This window comes from Notamacropus eugenii, chromosome 2, assembly GCF_028372415.1.
Source record: "Notamacropus eugenii isolate mMacEug1 chromosome 2, mMacEug1.pri_v2, whole genome shotgun sequence".
Taxonomy (NCBI): Eukaryota; Metazoa; Chordata; class Mammalia; order Diprotodontia; family Macropodidae; genus Notamacropus; species Notamacropus eugenii.
This window is the reverse complement of record NC_092873.1, coordinates 462,882,997-462,890,543: the sequence shown is the minus strand read 5'-3', so window position 1 is coordinate 462,890,543 and position 7,547 is coordinate 462,882,997. Positions and strand designations below refer to the sequence as shown.

Here is a 7,547-nt window from a genome sequence, read left to right as displayed (position 1 = left end):
GTAATCACCAAAATTATTTGGTCCTGGATAAAAACTAGAAAAGTTGATCAGTGGAAGAGATTAAAAGTACAACGTCCAGAAGTATTCAACACAATCACATGATGTTTGTTAAAGCCGAGGTCACAAACTACTTGCATAAGGACTCACACCATTCAACAAAAACTACTAGGAAAATTGGAAAGCAGCACGGAAGAAGTTAGACATAGATCACCATCTTACATCATATACCAATAAGGTCCAAATGGATTCTTGACCTAGATGGAAAAGGTCAGATCATAAATAAGTTACAGAGAATGGAAGGAGATATCTTTCACAATTGTTCTTTAAAATTACAATCTACTTTTTCCATCAACAAAAATCTACCCTTTTGCCTTCTCAGCATCTTCTCCACCCTACTTGAGAACTAAAGAAAAGCAAACCCTGTTACAAACACATAGAGTCAATCAAAAAAAGTATTTGCCTCATTCTGCACTCTGAGTTCTTCATCGCTGCATCAGGACGGCAGTGCGAGTTTCATCATTAATCCTTTGGAATCATGGTTTGTCATTATGCTGATGAGTTCCTAATTCTTTCAGAACTGTTTGCCTTTACCTTGTTGCTATCATAGTACAAATTGTTCTCCTTCTATTGATTCAGTTTATAGAAGTCTTCCCAAATTTCTGATATCATCCCCTTCATTATCTCTTACAACACAATAGTATTACATCACATTTATGTGCTAAGTTTGTTCCTCCATCCTCCAATTTGTGGAGACTCCCTCAGATTCCCATTCTTTGCCACTTTAAAAGAGCTGTAAATGCTTGTACATCCTTAGAATTTGTTTTGCTTAGGTCTCATCCCTCCCTTGATCTAGCCTTTTAATTCCCCCTTCTTCTCTCTTCCCTTTCTCTCCTTTTTCCTTATTAAACAAAATTGTGTGTGTGTGTGTGTGTGTGTGTATTCTTTCCTACTTTAACCAGTTCATACTAGAGTGGGGTTGAAGTGTGAGCTATTGCTTCCTACTCCCTTCTCCTTGTTTGTATAGATACCTACTTGTGTACCCTAATTATGTGAAATAATTTCTCCGTCCTTCCTCTCCATCCCCCAGTGTCTTCTTCTTTTCCTCCCTTTCCATTCTTCTTCTAAGATAATCAGAACATAGCAGAGCTATTCCCAGGCTTTGTCTAATGCGACTCCATCTCTTATCCCTGATAATAGAGCTCAGAGGAAAAACAAGTATCATCTCCCTGTATTAGAATATAGGTAATTTATCCTTGTTTAGTTAATCATCATTGTTCATTCTTGCTTCCTGCTTTATGTTACTCTTAAACCCTGTGTTTCAACTTCAAGATTTCTATGCATCTTGTCTTTTCATCGCAAATGTTTGAAAGGCCTCTATTTCATTAAAATCTGATTTTTTTCCTCTGTAGGATTATACTGTTTTGTTGCATAAGGATATCTTAGCCCATATCCTCTTCCTTCTGTAATATGGTATTCTAAGTTCTCTAATGTTTTATTTTAGTGACTACTAAATCATGTGTGATTCTGATTATGGTTCCTTGGTACTTGCATTCTCTCTTTCTGGCTGCTTGCATAATGTTTTTCTTTGACTTGAAGCTCTAGATTTTGTCTCTGATGATTCTGGGAGTTTTCATTTTGGAGTTTCTTTCAGGAGGTGACCACTGGATTCTATTTCCTCTTTGCCCTCTGATTCTAAGAGATCTGGGCAATTTTCTCTTACTATTTCCTGAAATGTGATGTCTAGGCTTAGATTGTTGTGCCCAGGACAAAGGACAGTATTCTAGATACTGTAGATACTATAGATATTCTACAGACAGTATTCTGATCAGGGCAGAGCTGAGCACAACTCAAGGCTTCTCTCTTAATGCACACTAAATTCACATTCATTTTTTGACTGTCATGTCATATCATTAACTCATATTGTATTTATATCCCCAGCACCCAGGATGGTGCTTGGCACATAGTAGGTGCTTAATAAACATTTAGTGTTTGATTGATAGACTGAAATCCCCAAAGATTGTTCACACAAAATGTTGTCTTATTATATCTCCCTCTTCCTATACTTTTAGAATTGATTTTTTGGAGCCAAGTGTGGGCCTTTGCCTTTGTGTTTATTAACTTTCAGCTTATTAGTCTTGGTCCAGCATTCCAGCTTTTAGACATTTTTTTGGAGCTTGTTATCTGATCTACCTCCTAATTCTGAAAAAACTTTATCAGCATTGCTATTCATGTCTTCTTGCAAACTGCTTATAAATCATCGAATAATGAAGCATCAGGGAAAGGTCCAGTTTCAATAGAGACTTTCCTCTAGGTTCATATTGACCCTTTAATGACTGTACTTCGAGTCCAGGCATTTAAGGAATTCTGAATTCACCTACTCTAGCCTATATCTTTCCATCTCGTTCAGAAGGACAGCAAGGGAAGCTTTGCTGAAATCCGAGCATAATGTGTTTACAGTATCACCCTGGAGTACCAGTCTAGTAACTCTGTCAAAGGAGGAAATGGGATTGGTCTGACATGACCTGTTTTTAAAAGAAAACATCTTGGCTCTTAGTGATCCTTATTTTCCTCAAACCATCTCTTTAATAATACTCTGGAGAATTTTGCCAGGAATTGAAGTCAAACTCACTGGCTATTGTTTAAAGACTCCACCCTTTTCCATTCTTTAAAAATTGAGACATTTGACCATTCCCACTCCCATAGCACCTTTCCTGTTCTCTTTGATTTTTTTCAGAGATCATTGTGTGGCTTAGTAACCATATCGATTCATTGTTTTAGGACCCTGAGTTGAAGCTTCTCTGGGTCTGCTGGTTCAAAATGACAGAGAATAGCTAGAGGATGAAAACACTCCCTCTTTTCTGTTCTCTGCATTCATCACTGGTCTCAGTTCATTCTTGGGTTTAATGCACTCTAATGTCACTCTTTTGTAGGAATCATTTTATTTTAGACTTTGAGTTTGCAGTTTACTAGCTAGATTACAGAGTCCTTTCTTTATTTTGCTTCTTCTCCTTCGTGCCTAACACAATGTTTTTTCCATAGTTGATGCTAAGTGAATGTTGTCCACTGACCATGGACCAACAGGCTCTTTAGAAAATGAAAAGACCAACCTTAAGATTACCTCCTAATCAGCAGCTGTCCAGGAGAAATTGCATGATGCTTGAGGGGAATGATATCAAATGAGTGGATATTACAGAAGTTGCAGGTTTATTTTTGTAACATTTTTGAAGACCACTGTCACTTCCTCCCAGTTCTTCTCTTCTCAAGGATAATCATCCCTCCTTCTTTCATTGATCCTTACACAGAATGGTTTCCAGTTTGGTCCCCATTCTTCTCCCCTCTCTGGATGCCCCTGTGTATGTTAAGACCAACATTTGGAAGAGGGAATAAACCCTTTTTGCTTGGTCACAAAATGAGAATAGCATGCAGAAATTTGACATCGATTTCAGCTAAATATGACGGAAATCATTTTGTAGAGATTAGAGCTGTCCAAAGGTGGAATGTGCTACCCCAGGAGATCTTAGCATTTAGAGATCATCCGGGTTAATACCTTTGTAGCTGGAGGCCCCGGGGCAGCCTAGAGATATCAGTAGGCATTGGGCATTTTAGACATCAGGAGTAGGATTATAAGTTCATGAAAAGGGCACCAGAAGGAGCCCAGCTCATTCCTGGTTCCCCAAACAATTGCTGATTCATAGGCTAAGAGGTTAAGACAGAATTTTTCCCACAGGTATATTTTCCTATGGAAAAAAAAAAGGAAAAGGGAACCATCTGGGATAAGGAAGCCTGCCAATTATGGGGACCTGGACTATTTCCCCAGGTTGTAGAGAATCTTCTAAGGAGGTCCAGACCTCAAGGTCTGGCAAGCTTTGTACAAGGGATGAACTGAGGAAGGGCTAGAGACTTAACTGTCATTGTGGCTCAAAGAGGCCCTTTGTTGTCCCCAAGCTGCCTGTCAGAACGGTCCTGCAATCTAGGGAACAGAAAGTGTTCAATGATTTGTCCCTTGGGGTTACCATGTTAATCTCAATGTCTAAAAGGCCTCTCAGTACTGAGACTAGAAAGCATTGAAGCCTCTGCCATTGCCTCCCAATAAGAAAGAGGTGAAACTTCCATTCCAAAGGGCAGTTACCTGAGTATCTGAAAGGATACTGCCCCCTCAGCATCAAGTATGGCATGATCAGCTCAAGGCCTCCTAATACTTTCAAACAATCAGTAAATATTAAATGCTTACTAGATGCCAGGGACTGGACTACAAATACAGAAAAAGAAAGACTCTCCCTGCCCAAGAGGAGCTTACAATCTAATGAAAAGTAAAGTATCAAGGGAGAAGGACCAGAGAAGGTACCTGATACAAAGGCACAGTGAAGAAGACAGAGAAGACCCAAAGTAGTGCACCCAGGTAAGAAATTAAATGCCCAAGCTAAACTCTCTCCTTAAATGGAGACTGGGAGCTCATGGACCCATCCTCCAGTCAGAGACTGAGGGTAGTGAGGGGTGGAGTCCTAAGGCTGATGAGAATTAGGGACAAGTCGGGAGAAGTCTCCTGGATCTGCAGCCCTTCCAGATTCCTTCCCAATTCTGACTTTTCATCCCTGAAACTCAATGCTCCCCATGACTTGTATCTCAGCATCCTTTTCGTCGAGAGCTCAGATAGCCTAGTTAGCACTACAGTAAATAAAGGCAGGTGTCATTGCTGTCCCCATAATAGGGACTACAGATTTAAAGGTAGAAGGGCTATAGGTGGCTGTTTAGTTCAGTGGTTCCTAAGCCTCTTAGAGATTTGAAACAATAGTCCAAGGCATTCCACTAAAAATCCTTTAATGGTGCCTTGAGCAGTAAATAATTGTAAAGAGTATTATGAGCAGTATATTAAATTACCCTGGAGGTACATAACACTTTTTTTTTTAAAGGGGTCAATGAAACAAAAGGTATTGGGAACCACTTACATAGTTGAACCCACTCATTTCATAGATGGGGAAACTGAGGTCTATTTTCACTTGGGAGAGTTGGGCTCTGAGAGAGAGGAAGTGACTTGTTCAAAATTATATCAGTGGGCATAATAAGGCAAAGGCATTCCTACCCTATTATATGTGTCTCCAAACCCTGCTATGACGTCAAGTGAAGGAAATCTGAGGGTCAGAGTGGTACAGCAGAAAAAACGGTGGACGATGGAGTCGGGAAGACCTAGACTCAAAACCTGCCTGACATTTATTAGCTATGTGACTGTGAATAAGTCCCTTAATCTTTCTGAGGCTGTTTTCTTTTCCAAAAATAGGAGAGAATGCCTGTGATGTCTGCCTCACAGTGGTGGCATGACAATCAGATGAGACACTTTGCTATATACATATCAGTTATTCCTCTTTTATAGATAAGTTAACTGAAGCCTGGACAAGTTAAAGTCACTAATGTGTCAAAGCTAGATCTTGAATTCATAGCTTCTCACTCCAAACCCATCGTACTTTATGCTATACCACAGCTGACTTATTTTTTATTTTTCAATACATATGCTTTATTGAAGGGGGGGGGAATCTTTTATGTCATGCAGGAAAAGATGGCCACCTTTACAAATAAGGGAGATCACTACCCTAGATCATTTTTTATTGTCTGCTTATTAGACCAGTCATGTATCAATATAAATAGATGAGGCAGTCTCAGAAGCAAAATAAAATTTCCAAAAGAAATTTTTTCGGGGTCTTTTCATTCTGAGGTGGAGCTTAATTAAAGACAGCCCTTTCCTGTTACTTGGAGAACTCCTCCTCCCCCTCCTCCCCTGCACAAAGGGCATTTCTCTGCCCTGGGAGGTCCAGGAAGTAAAGGCAGAATGTCCTCTTCTTTAGGTCTGCCCCTTCTTATAAAGGCGCACTGGTTCTTTTGGTTTTGTTTGTTCAACACAATTTAGACTTTTAATGACTATGGATAAGTGCTACATTTCAGGGTTTGCATACCCTGAGGAGGTCAGACACATGCAGGCTCCTTCATTTTCTCAGATGCTTTCTCATCTCTAAAATACCCTCCATTATCTCCTGTGGTTGAAGCCATGTTCATTGTTTTCTGCCAAACTATCCAGCTTTTCTGCCAGCTGCAGGACCAGGGTCTGCTGGGCTGGGTCTCTGCTGTGTGTGGGCTCTGTATGGTACATTCACACTGTCTGCGTTGGCTGGGCCAGAGAGGCCAGAAGCTCTTCCCCAGTGATTATTTTGCTGATTAGGGTGTGACAGTAGGCAGATTCAGCTGGAAGACATCAGACAAATGTTTCCATGCTAACACAGTCAAAGACACAGCTGAAGGTGAAAAGATAGCTATACAATGACTTTTCCTAGATCTTTCTAACTAGCATGGTAAAGACTTTGGAACAAATCCCAGACCTTACAATTCATCATCTCCTTAATAATAAAGCTGTGGCAAGTTTCCAGTCATCCCTCTTCATGGTTTCAGAAGCTGCTACGACATGTTCCCTCATTGACTCAGGTGGACCAAGCAAGAGCTCTGTCACCATTATTAGTGATGGAACTGTTTGCTGCTGATTATGTACCTCTGGGCATCACTTTCATGGGCTGCCACATATGAGATTTCCAGGAGCACAGCAGATAGCAAACAGACATATTCAAGCAGCTCCAGGTTGATATATAAAGGGAAGAACACCCAGCTCCATATCCTCCAGCTCCTGGTTCTGCTCCTGCAGGCTTCTGGGCAGTAGATTCTGTCCCAGCCACTCCTCAGCATGTCCACTGAACTGAATGTCCAAGAAGGCATTGTGTGATCCTTCATTAAACTCTGATGCAAGGCACAGATGCCCAACTGTTCAATTGTACGTTATAAAGGCTCTGCACCGAAGAGTCTGCATGGTGAATGTCATCTGGCAGGTGTTTCATGAGCATGAGGTCCTGACCTTGTTATCAGCGAGAGTGAAGGGCATGGTGGCAGGTGTGGCAGATGATTACACATGTCTAGATTTGGTCTGTCTGATGCTTGGCATATTTGTACTTGCGCAGCCTCTTCCCTCAGAACAGCTGAGAACATTTTCAGCCTGATCCTGCTCTGATTTTGAGAACCCTGCAGAGGAGTAAGCTGCCACCAATGGACCATATAGTCAAACTTGTAGTAGGCATGGTGCACATGATGAAGACAGATATGGCAGATCTCCTCAGTTGTTCCTTTTTTCTACAGATGGCACTGCGCACACTCAAGTGATGGCACAAACATGGGCCTCATCCTTGGCTTGCTCCACATACTCTTGGGAATGAGCATCTGTGTTCTGTATGATCTTGGTCAACTCTTTATCCCTCCTTTCCACCAGAATTGGAATGCAACTACAGACATGAAGTGACACCTCAAAGTTAGATGGGCTCTCACTTTCTTGCAGGATATTCTCCCCAACAAAGACATTGGTGTTTGCAAACAAGACGTCCATCACCTCGCTGATGCAGTGTAAGTACTTCTGCCATATCTCTAACTTTGCATATGTGGCCAGGCTGGGGTGGCCATCAGAGGGAGAAGCAACGAGGTTGAATTTGATCTTAACAGTCCTTCCCTAGATTATTTTCTGC

At 41.1% G+C, this 7,547-nt stretch overlaps 1 pseudogene; it reads right to left on the bottom strand.

The window, feature by feature from the left end:
- Positions 1-358: 358 nt before the first annotated feature.
- The window catches only part of LOC140529653 (eukaryotic translation initiation factor 3 subunit C-like protein), a 31,786-nt pseudogene continuing 24,597 nt past the window's right edge, over positions 359-7,547 (bottom strand).